The 24,438-nt window shown below is 38.2% G+C and overlaps 1 protein-coding gene and 1 pseudogene across 4 annotated transcripts in view; one reads left to right on the top strand and one right to left on the bottom strand.

Annotated features, from left to right (window-relative positions):
• Positions 1 to 24,438, bottom strand: part of CYYR1 (cysteine and tyrosine rich 1) — a 108,587-nt gene that overhangs the window by 26,713 nt on the left and 57,436 nt on the right. The gene's annotated exons all lie outside the window — the stretch shown is intronic.
• LOC104678205 lies at positions 11,033 to 11,452 on the top strand (annotated as a pseudogene). The gene has a single exon (XR_750139.2). The product of XR_750139.2 is annotated as a 60S ribosomal protein L34 pseudogene (transcript).

Here is a 24,438-nt window from a genome sequence, read left to right as displayed (position 1 = left end):
ATTGGCCTAGCTTTAATTAGATACCGGTCCCTAGACCTGTCATTTGTAACCACTGAGAAAGACATGAAGGAAATAGAGGTGCTCAATTTAGTAGCAGAGGCAGGGGAATTGGCAAACAATGACACAGACATTCATACACACTGCAACTTTGTATGGTTGGCATTATTAGAATTCTAGGTTCAAGTTTGAGTCTACAGATGTGAGCTAGAATTATAAAGAATGAATGACAGAGACAAATGCCCCCAAATCTCAGTTCCATTTATCTTTCATCTAAACATGTAAGTGGTACCACAAAGTCCTGGGCAAGTTTGCAGGAGTGAGGCTATGAAGAGTTCTAGTGGCCATCTGTTCTGGCAGATCATATTTCAAAAAAAAAAAATCAATCTCAAGGTCAAAGAGAATAATAAATTATGCATCATGAAACAATTTTAAAAATCTCTAGCTGGAAATTTAAGGAAGACAAAGACTGGGAAAGACACATGCATATGCATGTAATTACAATGCATAGGATTAAATGCAAATGGGAAAGTGCAAACTAGGTTCTATGACAGCAGACAGTACAGCATCTATCAAATGTGTTAGCATGTGTGAGAGTGTGTGTGAGTAGAGATTGGTTGTGTGAGAGAGAGGTTGTGTGTATATGCGTGTGATTGGGAGTTAACTGAGACAGTTAACCCTTTCTGAATCCTAAAGGGTTGATGAAATTAGAGCAGAAGCACAATGCAGATCAAAAGAACACAGAAATGCCATAGGAATGTAATATATCATGATGTGCTTAAGGGACCATGAAAAGTTGACAGTTGCTGGAATAAAAAAGAGAGGTAAGGCTGGAGAATAAGCAAAGGTTTGGGTGGGGTCTTCTAGATAAGGAATGTCTTTAATGATACTGTAAAGAACTTGAACTTTTTATTGGAGTTCATGGGAAAACAAGTGAAATGGTCTAAACATGGATGAGTTTAAGGGTAACATGGAGAGTGGATTTGATGGGTACCAGACTATATCCAGGCATTCTAATTAAAACACTGTTTTAAATATCTGGACAAAAGATGGTAAAAGACTTAACTTGGCAATGGCAGTTGAACAGGAAAGAAGGTGGGGAGAAAAGAATTCAGGAAAAACCATTGAAGGTAAAGTTAGTTGTGTCTTAAAGTTATCAAGTACAAACTCTTAAAGGACTATTATAACTCTATCCTATCCCAAGTCACCCAAAGCTATTGGACACTCCTAGTATTTAAAAGTCACTAAGTCTGGAGGAAGTTTATTCCATTGTGGAATAATACCCTGAATGTGTGTGACATTTTAAGGTAAATTTGGTCTACTAGATCTCTTACTGCTCCCAAAGGAGTGACCTCTGGAGAGGGAAGGTTCTGACACCTTGTAGGAAAGAAGGGATGGATCAGGCCTGGAAAGGTATCACAAGGAGTGCAGGAGATAAACTTTGCTAACTGTTGTTGCTTACTGGTCTGACTTTAACCACCTTTGTTTTCCAAAGATGAACATGTTTGTAAAAGGCATATCTACTCTTTCATACTGCATTACACAAACTTTTAGCATAATGAGCATGCACAGATAGGAAGTTTGCTTTACTTGTACTATCAATGGACTCTTAATTGTCCTTCTCTGAAACTAATGTTCTTAAACTTCTGTTAAACATAAATTAAAAATAATAGTCTTTGAGTTATTCTTAGATTGCTTCCTGCAGTCTGATCTTTCCATCCAGGTCTTTGTGCAGTTGGAATCTAATTGGATCAGACAATGCCCAAGGTTCCCTCCAGCTCCCTAGTACCACAGCTAATTAGCAGAAATTCTACTTTAATAATACAGTTGCTTCAGGTCAAGAAAGAAAAGCAAAGCAGAAATGGAAATCTCAGCTTAGAGAACATTGAAAAAAGATTAGAAGTGAGTTAAATTTTGGTGTGATAATTAATTACAGTCCAACAAGAACAAAATTCTATGAATATTGACTAGCTGTAATTAACCCATATTTATTCACAGAATTATCTCCCCCAACATCACCTCCAATTCTGAGGGGGGAGAAACAGAGTATCTTCTTTCAAGAATTCTTATGTATTGCCAAGATAAGCAACAATCTCAAGTCTGTGGAGATGTAATAATCATCAAGGTAATATTAAATAATATAAGTAATTATAACTGCATGTACTCATTCATATTATCTAGCTAAATTTTAATTACTTATTTCTAATTTGGAAAGATATACCTTTGTCTCAAAAACCTTGGCAAAAGAGGGCTACACTGGGACACTGTAGTTGGTATGGAAGATATCTTATGTGATTTTTTTTTTTCCCTTAAAAGGGTAACAGTTTCAGAATATGTTATGCATGTATACATGAACTGGGACTCCACATTGTGCCCCATAAATATATGTAATTACTATTTGTCAATTTTAAAAGGAGAACAAAAAAGATTTTAAAATCAGATGTATTTTTAGAGGCAGTTCTTATAATGTGTTTGAATGTTTCACTGTATTCTTTGAAATTCCCATAGGCCAGGGTGCTACTTACTCTTGTGAGAGTAATGTGTTACAGGGAACTTACGAGAGAGGAGATTTACGCCAGGGTTGAGCCATGGGAGTGATGGTTCTTACCCCACAACTTTGTTTCTGTGTTCCAGAAGTCAGACAAACTTAATTTTGTTTCATGTACCAGGACAGGCAAAAGGAATGAGGAACAGCCTGAGAAATGAATGTTTTTCTACCAGAGAAGCAGAAAGTTAGTCAATATAAGCTGTGTAGATTTGGAGAACTAGGCAACCTGCAGTTATTCACATAACTTATATTGCCTATGTTGACAGGCAGAATAAGGAGAATTACAGTCTGGGCTATCACTTCAGATAGAGATTCTTCTGATCACATTGATGCAGATTGGGCAGAGAGAGGTAGATCTAACAGCGACAGGAATTAAAGGGGTAATAATCTTTGGGTCCACAGATCCATCTAAATCAAATGAGTGCTAGCAGCAAGCTTGCATCAGTTAAGACTTGCCAGTTATCTGCGCGAGGCTACATTTCCCAGCTTCCTATGCATCTCAGAAGGGCCAGGTAACTAACTTTTCCCGACAGATTTAAAGGAAGTGATGTTTACTTCCTGTCACTTCAGTAAAGTCACGTTTACTTCCTGTCACCTCCAACTGCGTTGGAGCATTGTCTAACTGGGCATTGTGTGATCCAGTTAGACTCCAACTGCACAAAGACCTGTTTCCACTTCCACCCTTGTGCTCCCGGAGCGGGTCTGCGTGACTGGGAGCAAAGGATTCTGGGAAGGCCAACCCACAATATGGAAGGAGGCGGAGTCACACAGTCTTAACTTGAGGGAGAACTGTTGACGTGATCAAGAAATGAAGCGTATTGGGCTAAGCCACGGAGATTTCAGAGTTTGTTTCAGCAGCATAATCTACTTCACGATTAAAAGAAGAGGATGTGGATTCCAGAATCTTGTTATCAAAATGGGATCTCAAAGGGGTTTAAATTCAGGAAACAAAATGGAAGCACTACTGTGGTGAATCCCTGGAAATACCACATTAGAAGGCAGATGAAACTTCCAAGGACTTGGGTATGGCTGTTAAGACTTCCCCAGTTATTTAGCTGAATGGGCAGGGCAGGGCACCGGATTTGGTAAAGAATTTGAGGGCCAAACCCATTTTGTCTTGGAGTGAAGGCTGTGATCCTCAACTCTGGCTTCAAGTTAGGTTTCAGTTAAATCAAAAAAATGCTGATGTCTGGGCCTTAAGCCAAATCAATTAAATCAGAATCTCTGGAGATGAGCTCAAGATACTGTTATATTTTTAAAGTTACCCTAGTAGTGCTAATACATAGCTAGATTGGGAATCTCTGAGTTGATGTAACTAGAGGCAAATATTTTCACCAAGGAGTCTGATGCTGCTTAAGAGCTTTGTCTCAATAGAAATTTGTTTAGGAAGCCTAGGACAGAGCCCAAGGGAAAGAAATATCAGGTAGATTCAGATGTGTGGAACTGGAAAAGAAGAATATTTTAGCATCAATCTCTCAAGAACAAAAGAGATAGTGACTTAAGTTGAAGTATTTCCATCAACAGAGATTATATGAAAGAAATACTGTTAATGAATATTACTATTATTTTCTTCTCAGTCTACTAAATGCATTTAAAATATGGGAAGAAATCATGGATGTACAAAATGAATATTTAACATAGATTCATTTTTTTCTGGTAAATATACAAAACTAGTAAATATTAACAAAATGTTATAGAAATAAGATGCTGAACAATCTTTTCTGTTTATGTATAGCCATTGAAAGATATGTTTGATTATATGAAAATAGACAGGACAGTGCATCCCCAATGGGGAGAATAGTCTAGCAAGCTAGAAATTTCCAAATTTGTGTAGACCCAGATAAATAGAATATTTATTGATATTTATCCAATATTTATAGAATATTTATGCAATATCCTATTGCTGATCTAACCCACATTCAGCAAGGAAGATCAGTTTCCCACCAGATGTGGGTGAATCTTAATGGAAAGATATACATTAATTTCATTCAGTCATTTATAACTTTTACTCAAAAATTTTTCTTGTTTTTGGAACATTAACATCTAGTAGGATGACAAACTTGAAAATATCTGCTGGTAATGAAAGATATTTGTTGAACAGTAACTTATTATTTAGTTTTAACAATTTAAAAAGGTTACCAAACAACACACAACTTTGCTACACTAAGTTGCACTTGTGCCAAAGTTTTAAAATTTTCTTTACTGGGAATCAAAGTCAACCTTCTAGTAACTTTGTTCCTTAAAACATCCTCATATTTGGTCAGACTTAATTCGAAAAGGGACCCTTTCCTACTAACGTACCCTCAGCAGGAAGTCCAGATCATAAAAATTCCAGGGAACAACATCAATAACTTGTTTTATAGAAACAGTTTTGGATTATGCCAATCAATTCACCAGTCCATGATTTCAAAGATTGTTTCATCAATCTTGTATCATTCATGTCATAGAACATAAAATAAGCCTTTTAACAAGAATTTGGATTTGATTCTACAAGAAAGACAAGGTCGTTTTTAAAAAGCAAACCAGCTAGCAAGAGTGCTATGAGAAGAATGCCTACAAAGAAAAATGGCTATAGAGCCTTCAGCCCTATTCCATAAATCTTGACTTTTATTTTTCCCTTCTGCGTCTAGGAGATAGTTTGCTTCTTATATTGTTCCCTAAGGGAAGTTCCAGTACCACATGGGGCTAAGAAATATAATTTACTCTTTTACTATTTGAAATTCAAGTTATTAAAGTACCATGAACTCAGTGAAGTATGACTCATATCCATATGACCCACCTTAGAAGGAGTCATACACACTGCCTCGTACAATGATATCCTAATAATGTAAAACTAACAATTTTGGGGAGACTAATCAATTTAGAATCAAAGCCCCTCTATTATGTTGCAAAATGCTTACAGAATGCACATTCTTTTCTACACTGAAAGACAAGTGACCATTTCCCTTCAGCAGACTTGTAAGATCAATATGTATAAATATTGATCTTATGCCCTCTATTGAATTAAAGTTTGAACTATGTGTCTTATTCAGATGACATATTTCATTTGTGTCATATGTTTTTATGTGGTTTGAAATTTCAAGAAGCTAAATTTGGTGTCAGCTTTCCAAGATTTCTATCTTTTACATTTGCTAAGTTCTTGAAAAAGAGTAAGGAACACATCTCTTCATATATTCAGTTACTACAGATGAAGTACCTAGTCAGTATTTTTCTAGGAGCTGTGGATTCAACAGTGATCTAGAAAGTGTCATATTTGGCCTCTCCCAGGAAGAAAGACAGATGACAAAAATGACATCCTATTTGAAGGCTCTATAGCCATTTTTCTTTGTTGGCATGCTTCTCATAGCATTCTTGCTAGCAGATTTGCTTTTTAAAAATGACCTTGTCTTTCTTGTAGAATCAAATCCAAGTTGTAAAGATGTTAAGGAAGAAGTAATTAAAATGATATTTGAAAGATCAGTTAGTCAAGGAAGAACGGAAAGAGTATTCAAGGAGAGGAAACAACTAGTAGGAAGGCAAAATAGCACAGGCCTGTTTTAAGAGAGAAAAGTTGAAGACAGCAAGTTCTGTATTCAGCTTTGGAGGGTGTTTGACTAATGTGCTTGGAGAATGTGTGAATGTGCTTGGAGAATTAAGTCTAGCTTATGAAGGGTCTTATGAGCCATGCTAACATGAAAACTGGAACATAAGAATAACAGTGGCAAGAGTAGAGCTGTTGTATTAGTCTATTCTCATGCTGCTATACCAACATACCCAAGACTGGGTAATTTATAAAGCAAAAAGGTTTAATTGACTCACACTTCCGCATGACTGGGGAGGCCTCAGGAAATTTACAATCATGGGGAAGGGGCAGCAAACACGTCCTTCTTCACGTGGCGGCAGGAGACAGAAGTGCTGAGCAAAGAGGGAAAATCCCCTTATAAAACCCTCAGATCTTATGACAAGTCACTCAGTATCACGAGAACAGCATGGGAGTAACTGCTGCCCCAAATTTAATCACCTCCCACTGGGTCCCACCCACAACACATGGGGTTATGGGAACTACAATTCAAGATGAGATTTGGGTGGGGACACAGTGAAACTATATCAGGTGTGTTTCAAAATTATATTCGTAGAATGAAAACTAGATAATGAAAGTCAAGAATGGAGACAGGGACACCAATTGGGAGGCTGCTATGGTAACTGATGTGAGGAAAGGAATGGTCCCTAAAAAGATATGTCCATGTCCTAATTCCCAGAACCTGTAAATGTTAACCATATTTGGAAAGGGTCTTTGCAGGTGTAATTACATTGAGAATCTTGAGGTGTACGGTTCATACTGGATTACCTGGGTCGGCACTAAATACAATGATAAGTATTTTTATAAGAGACACACAGGGGAGATGTGACAGACAGAAAAAGAGAAGGCCATGTGACTGTAAAGGCAGAGATTTCAGCATGAGCTGAGGAATGTTGACAGCACCAGAAACTGGGAGAGGTAAGGAAGGTTTTTCCTCTAGTGATTCCAGAGGGAGTATGACTCTGCTGACACATTATTTTCAGACTTCTGGTTCCCATAATGTCAAGAGAACAAATTTCTGTTGTTTTAAGTTAAAATTTTTTGGTAATTTGTTATGGCAGCCACAGGTAACTAATACAGCAAGGCAAAAGCAAAACACAGGCAGAAGGAAAGAAGAAAACCTGGTGCATTTGGGTCACTGCACAAGTCCAGTAGTGCAGGACCTAACAATATTTGTGAGTGAGAAGCTAGAAATGAGGTTGGACAGTGAAGCAGAAGGTTATGTTTGTGAAAGACTGCTGGGTCTGAATGCACATGGAATGCCAGAAGATCAGTGAGTGGATCAGACTAGCTGGAGGAGGATTACATTTTTGAGCAGTGGAAAGGAAAACTGGGAAGGGAAAGGGAGAAGCAATGAACAGAACACTTTTTTTTTTTTTTTTTTTTTTCAGAGGAGGGATCTATGGTAGTGCAGGGAGAGAACTGGAAAGGGCTTGTGTGGGGAAATTTATACCCCACCCAAAATAGGGCAATGTCTTAGTTACCTTGGGCTGCTATGACAGATACCACAGGCTAGGTGATTCAAACAATAGAAATTTGTTTCTCATAGTTCTGGAGGCTGGGAAGTCCAAGACCAAGGTGTTGGCAAATTTGGTTCTTGGTGAGGACCTACTTTCTGGCCACCATCTTGCCGTGTCTTCACATGGCAGAGAAGAAGCTTTGGTGGTTCTTCTCTTTTAATAAGGATCCTAATCCCTTCATGGTAGGGGATCCACCCTCCTAGCCTCATCTGAACCTTATTCTCTGTTAAAGGCCCCACCATCCTAATGCCATCATTTTGGGAATTAGGGCTGCAATATATGAATTTTACGGTGGCATAAACATTGAGTCCGTAACAGGCAAGAAATTAAACTATCCATGCATCAGATGTGAGCCACATAGGATAGAGGATCAGCTTGGAGCTCTTCTAGGTCCTGAAACTACCCCCGGAAGGGTAATGGGCTACAACAGGAGAGTCTGAATCTTTGTGGAGCGGATGATGGAAGGCCAGGAAGTGGTGCAAGGAGAAAGGGAAAGCAGACACTTGTAGCAGATGCCAGCAAGGCTTCCAGGCCAGCAGGGGAGAAGCTGTGTCTAAGTACTGGGGGCTGCTATTAGAGAGGCCCAGTGACATAGGACAGTACTTATCAGGAGCTGAACAAGAACTTCCCTCTTTTCTCTTTTTCTCTCTCCCCAACCACAGCTCCCACACTGGTGGGCCTGCACTGGGGGTGGGAGGACTTCTGGGTGGGAAATGAGTGGGAAGAGACAGCAATTGGCCACACCCCTCTCCCCAAGGGCAGCTGACCCAGTGACTGCTGGCCTCAGCTGGAAGATGGGGATAAGCCTTGCATGAAGTCTAAGATGTTTACTGACATCTTCGATTACACATTTAAAATTTCTGAATTCGAGTGTTTTGAGACATAGAAGACTTGAGGACTAAGAGTAAGCAGGAAAGTCATAGATGTGCCAAACTTTCAGCCAGCAGAGTAGAAAGTTTCCTGTAAAACAGTAGTGGGACAGAGTTGTGTTTCGCTTATCTATTACGCATCATAGTTGTACTATGTACCATTTAGATTTTCAAAGAAAAGGATGGACATTTCATCTAAGAAATCATACTGAGTGACATATTTCCTTAGAATAAAATCAGTAAGGGCGGGCGCAGTGGCTTACGTCTGTAATCCCAGCACTTTGGGAGGCCAAGGTGGGCAGATCATGAAGTCAGGAGATCGAGACCATCTTGGCCAACATGGTGAGACCCCATCTCTGCTAAAAATACAAAAATTATCTGGGCATGGTGGCACATGCCTGTAATCGTAGCTACTTGGGAAGCTGAAGCAGGAAAATCGCTTGAACCAGGGATTTGGAGGTTGCAGTGAGCCGAGATCACGCCACGGCACTCCAGCCTGGTGACAGAGCAAGACTTCATCTAAATAAATAAATAAATAAATAAATAAATAAATAAATAAAATAAAATCAGTAAGATGGCAAAGGCCTGTTCTGAATAGATGCTTCCCTAGTTCTCTAGTGCTAAACTTAAGACAGACAAATCATATTGTGCAGTGTATTTGGTTAATGTTATCACTTCTAATTCTTACAGAAGGTTGTATACAGAAACTTCTAAAGCATCGCATTCACATTCCATTTGTTTTCCCTAGCCAAGAGAGGTCTGTAACATGGTAAACACAAAAGACTCAGAATTGAAACTTGGAATTGAAAAGACTTTTCTACTGTGTTCACAAGGACTTTCTTTTCCCCCTTGGTTTGCCACTTAATCTTTTGGTCTCATTTTTGTCATCTGTACAGTGGAGATAATGGGACCCAATTTCATTTTATGTTATCTTGATGGAAGGACTCCCACAGTTAGACTGAATGAAAACCTGACCAGTGATACCCACTTATCTACCTCTCTGAAACATCGTAAGAATTAAAGACAGCCTGCAAAGTGTACTGACGATGAAGAGCACACCATGAGAGAAACGGAGGTGATGAGTATTATTAAAAGTGTCAAAGGATAAGTTATCTTAATGAAAGTGGACAAAAACATACACCAAAGGATCTTGGCTTGCTTGCCCTAGTGCCTCAATGACTTAGGGTAGAAAGAAATATGTATGATATCTGAGTAGAAAAATAAAAGCAGTGAAAAAAAAAAACCAAAAAAAACTGTCCAGAACATTAGTACTGAAATCATTTTTACATCCTAAAATATTTCATCCTCAATTTTAAAAATAAAGCACTGATTTATGCACCTCAAATCTCATGAAATAAAGCAATATGTCTTGGAAATTTAGAAGAGTCTATATAGGAAGGCAAAGGACTAAAGACAAAGATGTTCAGAAATTGAATGAAGCCAAACAGACCAAAGATATTCTGCTCCCCAGTGCAAAAGGCAGCATGGGCAGAATTATTTGCTATGTATAGAATTGAGAACTGCTCTTTTTTTCTTGATCTTGCAAAGGAGATGAAATGGATATATTTATGTTGCTTGCTTAGGAGGACAGTCAGGGAGTGGGCAAAAATGTATAGCAAATTTGACACAAAAAGTAACTAATAATTACTTTGGTTAGTTACATTTACAAAGCAATAAGAGAAGAATAAGTCACTTACGAAGTTAAATAAATTTAAAGAAAATTAAGGTAATTGTTTCCTTCCTGTACACAAATTCTTTCAGGCTGCGAACTCTCCAGCAAGTAAATAATAAATTATTTTGGCTTTTATAATTTATCTAAGTCTTGATGCACACAAGGGCAAGATATGACCGTGTCTGTTTCTTCCAGAGGACTCCGATTCTTTATATATAAGCAGGTGTCCATAAGTCTCATTATATAATATGTTTAGCTCCACGTATATTTTCTGTTTTCTGTTGTTTGTCTCTATGTTGTAATATGCCAGTGAGCTAATGTTGGAGAAGAGATTTTTTAAAAGATCTCTTATCTTTCATACCATATGTGAAACAGGTGGTAGTCTGCTCTCATAGATGAGTATTTCTGTGATGAATTTTTTTCTTTTTATTTCTTATTCACATGAGCTAATTTATTTTTGCCAAAGTGTTTACATTCTGCCCTACAGATGTGGTCTGAGTGTATTTGCTGTAGTCAAAAGTCTCTGTTTTATACTTGATTTTGGAGCTAGGTGGGACAAGGAAAATGCAAGTAGATGGAACTCATGCAAGTAGGTGGAACCTTAATCTTATCATTTCTTTTTTACAAGAGGCTCAATTTTAGAGCAGTTCTGTAGTCCACAAAACAATCAGTCTCTATGACAATAATTCTAATTTTGGTAGAATAATTTTAACACCACTAAAAGAACTTGGAGAGACTTCATTTATGGAGGACATTAGTGAGATGATTTGGAACCTGTTCCTGAGTGGGGGACGTACTTGCAAATATTTAAATCCTGCCTTCTTTAGTCACTTGTTTCATTCTTTAAAAAAAGAAAATAGTGCTCTTCTGGGGACGTTGTCTGCAGGCACTCAGAATGGTCCAGCGTTTGACATACCGACGTAGGCTTTCCTACAATACAGCCTCTAACAAAACTAGGCTGTCCCGAACCCCTGGTAATAGAATTGTTTACCTTTATACCAAGAAGGTTGGGAAAGCACCAAAATCTGCATGTGGTGTGTGCCCAGGCAGACATCAAGGGGTTCGTGCTGTAAGACCTAAAGTTCTTATGAGATTGTCCAAAACAAACATGTCAGCAGGGCCTATGGTGGTTCCATGTGTGCTAAATGTGTTCGTGACAGGATCAAGCGTGCTTTCCTTATCGAGGAGCAGAAAATCGTTGTGAAAGTGTTGAAGGCACAAGCACAGAGTCAGAAAGCTAAATAAAAAAATGAAACTTTTTTGAGTAATAAAAATGAAGACTTGCTGAAAAAAAAAGAAAATAGTAATTTGAGGTATATGATCAAAGTTAAATAAAAATTCCATTTAAAGAGGATAATACTGAGTATTGTATTTTCTTGGTAAAAATTAAAGTATTATGAAACAAATCTTGAATAAATAACTACAAATCCCATATTTAATAAATTACTTGTAGGGTGAAAATTTTCCTTTGGAATCCTCTCTTCAAGGCACTATAATATTTGTATGTATGTGAAATTCTTCCCTATTCTAAATTTACCATCTCATTTCTGTTCACTTTTGTGTCCACAGAGTATCTGCCTGGAAACCCTGTTGCCTGGAGACCACTTTTGAAGAACATCCACTGCTGTGGTCTCTTAAAGATTTAAGACATCTAATGAAGAGCTGACAGAAATCATCAATTTGCTCCTCAGCAAGTAATATTTTTAAGTCACAATAAAACACTTACCTGGATATTATGTATTCAGATAATCATAATAGCTCAAGTATAGGATGCAAAGGGGAAAAATACCTTTGAAAAATTTGAATTGTACAAATCCATACAAACGAGAGATGGGACAAAAAATAAAATCCGCATTTTCTTCATGGAAGATGCTGTCAGGTCCTCCTATTAATTATTTATTCTGATTTTAAAAACTATTCAAAAAGGCTTTACTTATATTTTGAACTCTATTGTATATTATGGTTCTCTGTAGCCCAAAGGAATTTTGAAGCAGAAATTCAACGAATGGCATAAGGATACTGGAAAAGTGGATGAAAGGAGACATGATGCAGCCAAAAGAATTCCATATCAACTTGAAGCATTCTGGAGAGGGTTCAAGAATCCAGCATATCTTAACAAGGTCCAAGTATCTCACAGTATGATGGCAGAATTTGTCACCAGTAGCAGACACCAAGTACAAATGATTATTATTTTATTTTACTCTGTTATTTATTTATTTATTTATTTATTTATTTATTTATTTTTGAGACAGAGTGTTGCCCTATCACATTTATTTATTTATTTATTTTTGAGACAGAATCTCACCCTGTCACCCAGGCTGGAGTGCAGTGGTGCAATCTCGTCTCACTGCATCCTCTGTCTCCCGGGTTCAAGAGATTCTCCTGCCTCAGCCTCCTGAGTAGCTGGGATTACAGGCACGTGCCACCATGCCTGGCTAATTTTTTGTATCTTTAGTAGAGATGGGGTTTCACCATACTGGCCAGGCTGAAATTATTATTATTTAAAAAATTTAGTTAAAGCTTTTTTGTGGGTACATAGTAGCTGTATATATTCATGGAGTACATGAGGTGTTTTGATATAGGCATGCAATGTGAAATAAGTACATCATGAAGAATGAAGTAGCCATCCCCTCAAGCATTTATCCTTTCAGTTACAAATAGTGCAAGTACATTCTTTAAGTTATTTTTAAATGTATGATTAACTTATTATTGACTATAGTCACCATATTGTGCTATCAAATAGTAGGTCTTATTCATTCTTTCTATTGTTTTGTACCCATTAACCATTCTCACCTTCATCCGATTCCCCGACTACTCTTCCCAGCCTCTGGTAACCACCATTCTACTTTCTATGTCCAGAGTTCAATTGATTTGATTTTAGATCCCACAAAAAGTGAGAATATGCAAAGTTTGTCTTTCTGTGCCTGGCTTATTTCACTGAACATAATGATCTCCAGTTCCATTCACGTCCCTGAATACAAATTAATACATGGTAGAAGCTGTGTTCTGTTGAAGAAGTTAGGAACATATTCAGGCTATATTTTGCATTTTTGAAAGATGGTTAAAATATTTTTAAAATGTTTATGCTGAAAGGAGAAAGTTCTGTGAACTAGAAAATTTATATGAATTTAAACATAACTCAGAGATGAAATCTGAAAGAAAACAAGGCCCCTCTTTGCTAAATTTTATAGTTTTGATGCTGTTAATCACACTTGATGCCTCATGGTCACCAAAGTAAAGTAACATTCCCTCCAAAACTTGCTATCCCCAAGCATGTAAAAAGTAAAAAGCAATAAAAGCCCAAGTTGCAAAGAAAGATGTGCTTCTATAAGAGAATTTGGAGGCTGCTGGAAGGTGGTGCATTCCAGAGAGCTTAAGATTGAGCTCTGATAACAGACAGACCTAAATTTCTGCCACATTTCACAATGTGGCTGTGCATTGGCTGCTCAACCTTGCTAAGCTTCAATATTTTTGTGTAAGAAAAATATATGTATTTATTGTACCTAAAGGTTGTTAAGAGAATTAAATGAGGGTGTGTATATAACCAGAGTGCCTGGAACATTAAATGCTTAATGCGCATTAGCTATTAACCTTATCATTATTATCAAGTAAAATTAAGCCAATATAATCATAAAGTTGGAGACTGAGTTTACGAGGGCAGTGGCAGAGCCACATAGCTAATCATGAGCTGCTGTTTAACAAAATGAAAGGAAGTTACTGTTTACATAACACCAGACAAAGAGGACATTTTGGAGAAACTAGGTTAATATAAAAAAACAAAAAAGGTTTTTAATGCTTTTCATAAGTGCGAGAGAAGGAATTGAGATAACGTGGCATTAAGGAACTATTTAGTCTTGGGAGATACATAAAATCAAGGTATTGCCCCACTTTTACCCTTTTTCTGCTTTGTTAATCCTTTATTGAGATATAATTCACAGCAGTACAATATATACATATTAAATATGCTGCATGATGAATTTTATGATTTTATGTATATGCCCATGGAACCATGACCACGCCAACATATAGCATGCATCCAGCATCTCAATAGGCCCCTGGTGCCCATTGCAGTCAATCGACCACCCATTTCCCAAAGGTAATCACTCTTCTGTTGATGATAGGAAGGTCTGAATTTCCCTCTTAATCTAGAAAAGGGGCCCTTGAGAAATTTGATGTCCTCTTTCTTTTCCCTAGCTAGACTTTAATTCTCACCCATTAATTTTACTTTAATTCTAGGTCATCATGCCTGTAGCCTACAGTCATGCTCTCATTGAAATGCCCCTGCTTAATTTATCTGCACTGTGACGTTCTTCTGACATTTAGGGGGTTTTCTCTTCACTACTATGTTAATAAGGTTTCGTTGCACTTTTGGATTCATGAATCCCATAAATACTATTATTTTTGACTGTCATTGTATTGTGTTTTCTAAAGCATCCTGGGCCAAGGCTAAGTAAGGAGACACAGGAGCTTTAAGGAGACCTGAAGGTGAACTCTAGGGGCAGCTACACTCTCAAAACCTACTTCCCTGAAGAAGGTTTTCTGGTTCTAGTCTCAGTGTCAAATCATGATGCAACAGCAGAGTGAACTCAGTGTTTTCGGTATGAAGAAGATCTCCATGTGTTACCATCATCAGCATTTTCTGTGCTGTTAATCTTACCCTGGATACCTGACCCGGGTGCCCATGCTGTGAATTCTTTCACTGTAGGAAAGAGAAACAGGTACAAAAGATGCACAGACCTCTCATGGCTAAGGTCCCTGGTCAATCAAGGTGGGTGCCCACTTGCTAAAATCACCCTGACCCCTCATTTGGCCACTTGACCACTGGTAACTCTAAAAGCAAATGAAGCCCTTAGTGACCAGAAACACAGGATCCCTGGTTTAAAAAGCTGATCACAGAGAAAGTAGAAAAATCCATAATATCATCCTTTTCATAGCAGTACTTATAAGCTTTGAGCTTGTATTTTCCCACACTGCATGACAATACCAACAGTGTAATAATGCAACTTCGAAAAAATCAAACAGTAGCTACGAAAGCCCTCAGCCCACAGGTTGCTGTGATTTTCACTTGAGTATGTTCAAGGGTTCATTTTATTTTTGACTTTAAAATTCACACTCAATTTTGACACATGAGACATATGTCTCAGCTCCTTACAGTACCAATCCTGTAAAAACAGATGACTCAGCCACCAGTTACAACAGCATATTATTGCAGTATTCAACAAAACATGCCTTATGCTGACTACAGAGAGGTTTCAAGTTGATGAGGCAAAAACAGCAATGTCCCATCTCAGAACATATGCTATACTATAGTAAGGAAAAAAGAGCCAAATATAAATACTAAACAATGTTGCATTGCTGAAATGTAATCCCTTTAAAACATTAGATGTCTTTACATTTCTCATTATTCTATTATTAATTTTAAAATATGCTCTGTTTAATGCAATCTATCTTTACACAAATGTTAAAATTCAGATTTCCAGATGAACCAAGAAATCAGGGGCTGATTTTTCTCAATGGGTTTCTCTTATACTCATAGCATCTGATGAGGTCAACATTAAGAAGAAAGGCAATTATTTAATAGCAATAGCTGTGAGCCAAAGAAGAATTACAAAGATAAATCAATCTGGGGTGATAAAATGCCAAAAAAGAGGCAGCCACTTCAAGTAAAAACAAGCTAATATTAAAATACTGTTTTATTTTCAAGTTACCCAACGAACTGCTGAAAGAAATTACGTTTTCCCTCATGAAAGAAATGATAATAAATGCCATTTTCTACCCACTGGGCATCACAGGATGGGTGTTGAGATAAAGACATGACATCCTCCCAATTATGGTAATACCAGGCATTGGAGCCAGAATGGTATTTAGAGTTATTAATTCATTCAACACATATGAACACCTATTATGTATGTGCCTTTGTTTTGGGGGTGTGACATACAGAGAGTTGTCTTGTGGAGATGACAGATGTAAGCTCAAAGTCACCATTGAAATAAAGTTACCTATGAGGGATCTTGAAGGTGAGGTCAAGGAAGACTATAAATGACACAATGTATAAACAGAGGCTGAAAGCAAGAGAAAGTTGCCAGTTAGACAAGGCAAGAAAATATCCCATGAGAGGGCATGGCATTTGCAAAGTCACAGGTGTGTGAAACAGCTTAGGATGCTTGGAAAACAACAAGCAGCTTTGTGTGGCTGCAGCAAATGTTGTAATACGTAAGTGGCAAGAGTTGTTGCTAAAAATGCAGGCAGGAACTTGATTATGAGGGGTCTTTAAGCCCACAGAGTTTAGCACATTCTTGCGGAAAGAGGAGTGACACAACCAGAAGGCCAGAGAGACCCATGAGGTTTGTTCTGGCAATTCACATGAAAGGGAATAAGGACTAGATTTGAGGTTGGATTGGATTGTGGGAAAGCTGAATTTGAGGGGGCATGTAAAAGAAAAAAACTTTTAGAAATGGTTACCAATCTCTGGGGTTTCTGACTTAAGCTATTGTGGTAATGGGAGCTTTCTGAATGGAGTAAAGGAATACAATAGGCACAACTTCTGGAATAGGTAGATAGGGATGAAGAATGATTTTACTTTTTGGAGATGCTGAGTGAAAGCTGTCTTTTGGGTACTGAAGTGGAAATGACAAAGTAAATAGTTTGTAAGATCAACACATTCATTCTATCATCACTTAGGACACTCCAAGTGATGGTTTCATATGCTATGAAATTACATCCAACTATTTTTGATGATTTACTATGGAGATTCTGGAGAATAAAGATCCTTGCAAGGATCCATTTGATAACTTTATGGTGAGTGTTTCAAATCAGAGGATTGCAGCTTAAGGTATTAAGAAACTTAGATAGAAGCCTGATTATCATCAACATAATGTGCACTGTGAACTAAGACCACCAGCATTGGTTTACTGAGGATTAGCCCATGTATCAAAATAACACATGATCAAATCCACATTATATTGCAACATCCTCCATTGTAAATAACTGTTCAATGCCATAAATCTGCTTTTAGAAAACGGTCCTCTAAAAATAGAAATCAAGCCATATTGCTACACTGCACCACACTCAAAGGCTTCTGATTTCACTCAGAGTAAAAGGCAAAGTCCTTACAATAACCTCCATGATAGGCCTTGTTCTCCTTGTCTCTCTAACCTTATTGCTCTTTACACTCCTTCCTCTCAGTCACTGTATTCAGCTATACTGACCTCTTGGCTGCTCCTAAAACATCAAATGCTTGACAATTCCCTTTTTCCTAGAATGTATTTCTTGCAGATGTCCATATGGTGTTAAGTCATTGGTCAAATGTTACATTTTATGTGAGTTCTTTCTTGACCACTGATTTACAATTGTGGCACCTAAACTTTAATAACTTCCTATCCCTTTTTACTATCTTATTTTCTCCACAGCACCAAAGATCAGTTTTTGCATTTCCTTTAACATCTTAACTGGAGATGATATATTAGGAGATAATAATGGTATAATGCTGATAGTAGCTGTAGAAAGGATGTGGATGAGTTTTATTAGAATAAGCTGAGCTTATGCTGCAGTGACAACTGACCCTCAGATCTCAGTGGCTTTACTGAAAAAGTTTATTTCTTCCTCAATCAAAGCCTGCTTAAGTCAGATGACTCTCCAGGGTAGCTCTCCTCTATGCAGTGACTCAGTGATCCAGGATTTTGCATCCTATAGCTCCACCATCTCAATCTTATGGCTTCCATGTTTGCTACCGAGGATCTCATGAAGGCTTTTATCCAACTCCTTCCAGAAGTGACACACCTCATTCCTGCTCATAGCCTTCTGGTCAGAGCTAGTACCATGATGCCACCCAACTAGGGTTTAGGGCTGACTGGGAAGTATGGTCTTCTAAGTGCTCTGAAAGGAGAGGAGACCTGGCTATTGGTGAGCACTCCTCAGGTTGACACAGCAACCAACTCTGGAATGATCTTCTTAAGATGCAGTGTGATGCACTGTAGGGAGCACAGAATAGGATTCAGCAGGGCTGGATGTAAGAGCTCATTGAACCAGTCACTATTCACATGGCTTCAATTTAGGTATCCGCTCTGGAACTCTATTTTCAAACTCACGAAATGGGGGAAAATACTTATCCTGCTTATATCAGAAAGGTTTGTAAGTCCCAAATATAAAAGTTTGTAAACAGAATTTCCAAATGTAGGCAACCGTTCAAATGCCAGTATATGAATAATGCAGTACGGAGCATAGAAAACCTGCCCAGATAAGATAAAATGAATTACATTCCTATTTTACATCAATATTTATAAAGTTATCTCATTGTCAGAGCCATAGAGAAAGGTATCATTTCCAGACCTGCTGGCTTAACAGCTGTGATACTTAGCCAGTGAAGTAGGGAGCTGTTTATGTATCAGCATTGGTTTATTTTCTATGTATGGAGCATGAAGAAAATGCCAAGGAAATTCAGATATATAACAAACACTTAAGATTAGTGAAAGCAAAATTCATTCAACAGTGAATGAATCCAATACTGGTAGCTTGTGTGGTATCTTCTGTTCTGTTGCTGGAGGACATTGGCTATTGTGCAACATCGTCTATTGTTCCAAGGATTCATGTGTACTTAGCACAAGGTATGATACTGACAAAATATCAGCTATTTGAAAAATCTCATTAGAATGTATTTAAGGATATATTAAAATCTTTTGATAACATTAGATTTTATAGATTTGAGTACTGAGTACATTTGTTGTCAGACTTCAAAAAGATACTGAATTTATATATAATAATTTTGTTAGTCACTTCAAGTTTGTTAAGGATGGTAAAATATTAACGTTAATAATGATATCCTATTTGTCAGTGTTATCTATTCAAAGAAGTATCATAAATAACAAATCTAATCTTTTAAATACATTTAATACAAAATACTCAAATATGTGGATTTCTCTATTATTTTACTAGTGATTTGGGTCTTCTAGAATTCCTCAGCAGACTTTTACAACATTAGGGTAGAAGGAATCCAAATTATCTGTTTCAATTCCCTGCCAAATGAACACATTATCCGTCTGGGGAATTTCTTGCTAACTGACGTTATTGTAGCATGCCATTTATTATCTGTGAGAAAGTTTACCCTTTGTGTGTATCCATTTGTGATAGATAAGTATGTCATGTAGTAAGCAGATATTTGCCTCCGTAGAAACTTCACCCATTATTTTAGATTGGAAGATGTTTCTTGCTGCTGGTGTCTGTATTGTACACACATACTAAATATTAGTAACATCTTTACAGTCGTTGAAAAATAAAACATTCAAAGACTAAAGTATTAAAGATAAACCAGTTAGTACTGTGGTAGCAAACACATAAAAATCCAGATGATAATTTCCTAATTGAATCTTGTCATGGAATTTTCCTGCCTAGTCATTGGCCCACATAGCTGTACTGTGATGAACAAAAGAAGATGGATCCAATAAGGCCAGACGCAAATAGATACCCATAGTCACATGCTGGAATGCAGGCAGCATATCAACAATGAGATAAAGCTTTGTACAACAGAAGTTCACTGAATCAATATTCTGAAACATTCCCAAGTTGCTGGCTTTTAAAATGGAGGGTAACAGAAAGCACAATGAATTTTCTAAGATGTTTCATATGATCTTGTGATAAAAAGAGGAGCAAGTTATTGCAAAGTGAAGGCTTCTTTGTTTTATTTTGCTGACAATTTATACTACTGCCTCCACTCAAGGGTTTGAGTTTCTTCCCCTTTTCCCCCCCAAAGATTATAACCTTGAGAATGATTGCTTTCCTCCTTTTATTCTTTTAAGACACGTCTGCCATTCACTTTCATAAAAGACATCCTGCGAGCGGGTCACGGTGCCAAGTTGATGGTACATTGTTTAGACAATTTGGAGGGAAAAGTATAGAAAAATAGCTGTATTCAAATAGAAAGCCTAGCTCAAATGTCACTTTCTACATGGCAGTTCAGAAATACATCAACAATCTCTCTCTCTCTCTCTCTCTCTCTCTCTCTCTCTCTCTCTCTCTCTCTCTCTCTCTCTCTCTCTCTCTACTTGAACTACGGCAGTACCATCAGAATGGGATTCCCTTTTTACATCTCTTTTCCCTCTTGTCTATTTCTTATACAGACAAAACTGCATCATGCTGGTCTTTAATAAACATCATCAATGTGTCTCACAACTTAGTATCATTCACATTGAGTCTTTTTTTTTTCTTTTTCTTTTTTCTTTTTGAGACAGAGTCTCACTCTGTCACTCAGGCTGGAGTACAATGGTGCGATCTTGGCTCACTGCAACCTCCATCTCCAGGGTCCAGGTGATTCTCCTGCCTCAGCCTCCCAAGTAGCTGGGATTACAGGTGCATGCCACCATGCCTGGCTAATTTTTTGGTACTTTTAATAGAAATGGGGTTTCACTGTGTTGGCCTGGCTGATCTTGAACTCCTGATCTCAAGTGATCCACCTGCCTTGGCCTCTCAAAGTGCTGGGATTACAGGCGTGAGCCACCGTGCCCAGCCCACACTGAGTCTTTATCAGGTGTCAGCACACTACATCCTGGGGGCCAGGTCTGGTCTGCCGCCTGTTTCTGTATGACCTGTTAGCTAAGAACATTCTGTTTTTACATTCTTAAGTGACTTAAAAACTGAAAAGAGTAACATTTTGTGAAATTCCAATTTCAGTGTCTATAAATAAAATTTTATTGGGACATATCCAAATTCATGTGTTTACGCATTGTCTATAACTGTTTTTGAGCTCCAAAGGCAGAGTTGAGTAGTTGCAACATAGACCACGTGGCCTGCAAAGCCTAAAATATTTACTATCAGGCTAGATAAAACAGAAAACGTTTGCCAACCCCTAAGGCATATGAATGGGACCCCTGGAGTTGGCCATGCATAGCCTGTGTGGCTGTATACTATAGCCCTGGTCTGGAATAGTCATCATAGTAAGTGCTTTTCTCCTAGCCAGGCATTTAACATTTTTCACAATCTGGATGCAGACCAGATTCTCTCCAGCTCCCCCACCTACTACTTATTCTTCCCTTGGTATCATTTAGCTACCGCTGTGTCTTTGTTCATATTGCTTCCCTGTCCTAGCCATGTCCTAGCCACCAACGTTTATCTGTCCGTTGATATCTATCATTGAAAGCCTAGCTCCAATGTTGCTTTCACCATGGCAGTTCAACAATGTGATTGAAATCTTGCTTCTGTGAATTCACAGGGTGCTTTGTACTTCCCTGACACACCTACCGTATTCTGCCTTGCACAGTCCTTAGTCTTGCACTCATTTCATATTGCCTACTATATTATATGATCCTTAAGTCTAAGAACTGGGCTTGGTCATCTTTGTACCTTTAAGAATGCTGCAGATGTGGGCAGGCCTGGCTCAGATCCCTGGAGGCTGAGACTAGGACCAGGACCCATGCCAACCCTCAATACACACACAGTCACTTCCTTAGTTGCAGGGTCCAGGGGAAATTCCAGTGGTGTGGCAAAAGATCCAAGTTAGCACTCCCAGAAAGCTACTGTGGGGAGAGGTGGCTTAGTTCCATAAAAAGCAAGGGTTTTGAAAGACACAAGCCCAGGACCCAATTCAGAAGTAGGCAATACTGTGGAGACTAGTCAGACCCTAAATATCAGTGAAGTTCATTAGTAACAAAAACCTGTTGACCAGACCAAGTTCCAGGGCAGCACAGCCAGTAAGAAAAGGGGATAAAGTGGGAGTTGTGGAGTTTAGCAAGGAGAGGACAGAGGTTTGGTCTTAGAAAGACCAAGGCTCTAAAAGGGTGACTGGGCAAAAGTCTAAAGAGGAAAAACACCATGCCCAAAGTAAGAGAGAAACTACTATAGAGAGGATGACCTGAGTTGAGTCCCAGACGTTGGGTGGGGGCTCCAGAAATTACTCTTGCTTACGTTTAGATGTAATCCTAGGGTCTGCAGAATAGAGAAAATTATTGCTCTAATTTGGTTTGTTTGACCCCCCCTCCAAATCTCATGTTGAAATTTGATCCCCAGTGTCGGAGGTGGAGCCTAATGGGAGGTGTTTTGGTTGTGGGGGAAGATGGTTCATGAATGCTTTGGTACTCACAGTAATTAGTTTTTACTCTGTTAGTTCTCCCAAGACATGGTTGTCAAAAAGAGCCTTGCACCTTCCCTGCTCTTGCTTCCTCTATCACCATGTGATCTCTGCACATACCAGCTCCTTTCTGCCTTCCACTGTAAATGGAGGCAGCCAGAGGCCCTCATCAGAAACACATGCTGGTGTCATGCTTCTTTTATCGCCTGCAGAACCGTGAGGCGAATAAACCTGTTTTCTTTATAAATTACTCAGCCTCAGCTATTCCTTTAGAGCAACACAAAAGTGGCCCTAGTTTCCTAGTGTAGGGAGACAATAGACTGGAGGAAGGGACAGAGTGTATAAAAAAGGGCCAGAGTGAGAGGGAACTAACTTACTTTGAGCACTAACCACATGTCAGGTCATGTAATAAGGCTTTTACTCACAGTATCTCACTTAATGTGCACAGTAACTCTGCAAGGAAGCAGCATTATGCCCATTTAACAGATGAGAAAATTGAGGCTTAGACTAAACAGTTGATGGACATGAGATCTGAAGACAGGCCTAAGTGAACCCAAACCAATTCCTCCACATGTTCCCCACCACTATATCACAATTCTTCAATAAATATTTATTAAATGAATAATGAAGATAGAAAAATTATAACTGGACATGTTTTTCACAACTCAATGTGGTATGCATGATAGTACTAATCTTTTTTCCCCATGTTTTCTCTAGTTTTTCCTTGTAAATTAAAGAGCTTTTGTCTCTCTTATCACTGGTTCAGTGAACTAATAACTCATGCATACTCTGTGTCCTATGTGCCAACAGGCACGTTAAGTAATCTAAGAACATACCGGTTGCCCTAGGGAATTGCTTTGGATCTCTGGCCTTCAATGCCTTCCACACACTAGTCCAAACTTCCTTTCCAGGCTTATTTTATTTTGTTTAGCCCTCTTAGGTCACTTACTGTTTTCCAATCAACTCTTGTTCACCTTGTCTCCTCCGTATTAAATGCTACTCCTTCAGTAAAATCCACCCTGATCTCCTTTTCTGTTCCTTTCCTTTCCTTTTCTTTCTTTCTTTCTTCTTTTTTTTTTTTTTTTTTTTTTTTTTTTTTTTTTTTTTCTTGTTTTGCTTTGTTTTGGTTTGGTTTGGTTTGGTTTGGTTTTTTTGAGAGGGTCTCACTTTGTCACCCAGGCTGGAGTGCAGTTGCACAATCTTGGCTCACTGCAGCCTCAACCACTGGCGTTCAAGTGATCCTCCTGCCTCAGCTCCCCAGGTAGCTGGAAACTATAGGAACACACCATCATGCCCCGCTAATTTTTTGTATTTTTTTGTAGACATGGAATTTCGTCATGATGCCCAGGCTGGTCCTGAACTCCTGAGTTCAAGTGATCCACCCGTGTCGGTCTCCCTGATCTCTTTATTCAGAACTGATCTCTTTCTCCCCAACCCATGGAGCATTTATATGATTCTATGCTTGCTCTGAAGTAATACTAAAAACTCCAATAGCTCTACTATAAATGTCCAAAAGAGTTTGCACTTATCCTTTTTCTCCCACAATACTTATAGTGTCATTCACACAAAAGACATGCTTAAAATATGTTTTAAGTACTAAAAAAAGGCCTAAGTGAAATTTCACTTTCTTAGGCTCCTTCATATGGTCAATTTTTCCCTCAGAAGTTTGTTTCCACACTAGCCCTCCCCACCTTTTTTGACTTGGTTCTTTCCAGTTAATGCAATTCTTTCTGGTCCCTGAAATTCTACAGAATGAAGCAGTTGTATGAAATGTAAGAAGCTGGCATATTTAAGGTAGACTATGGCTCTTTGCTTTATACCACTTGCAAAGCCAATGTGAGTACCCGAGTCTAAAAATACTTTTCACTGCCAATCATATGTACAGAGTAGGCTTTTTGCTGTATAATCTGATTGCCAGTATTTAATGAAAAATACTGATTGCATCCTAGGACCATGCATCCTTCCAAGAAGTTCTATTTAAATCACTGTATAATTTCTTTTACTATGTAATTTGCATTGTGACACTTTGATAGTTTATAAGGGCCCTTTGAAAGCCAACTTGAACTGTAGGGCAAAATGTATTTAGCACATTTTAAAAGCACATTAAAAAAAGACTTGTCATTTGATAAATATTAATGCATTTATTAATAGATGACCAATGGCTGCTAAATTGTGAAAAAAGTTTGAGATTTCAGTGACTACAAGCAAATTCACTGCT

Source organism: Rhinopithecus roxellana, chromosome 13 (assembly GCF_007565055.1).
Source record: "Rhinopithecus roxellana isolate Shanxi Qingling chromosome 13, ASM756505v1, whole genome shotgun sequence".
In the NCBI taxonomy this organism is placed as follows: Eukaryota; Metazoa; Chordata; class Mammalia; order Primates; family Cercopithecidae; genus Rhinopithecus; species Rhinopithecus roxellana.
This window is presented reverse-complemented; position numbering and strand designations above follow the sequence as displayed.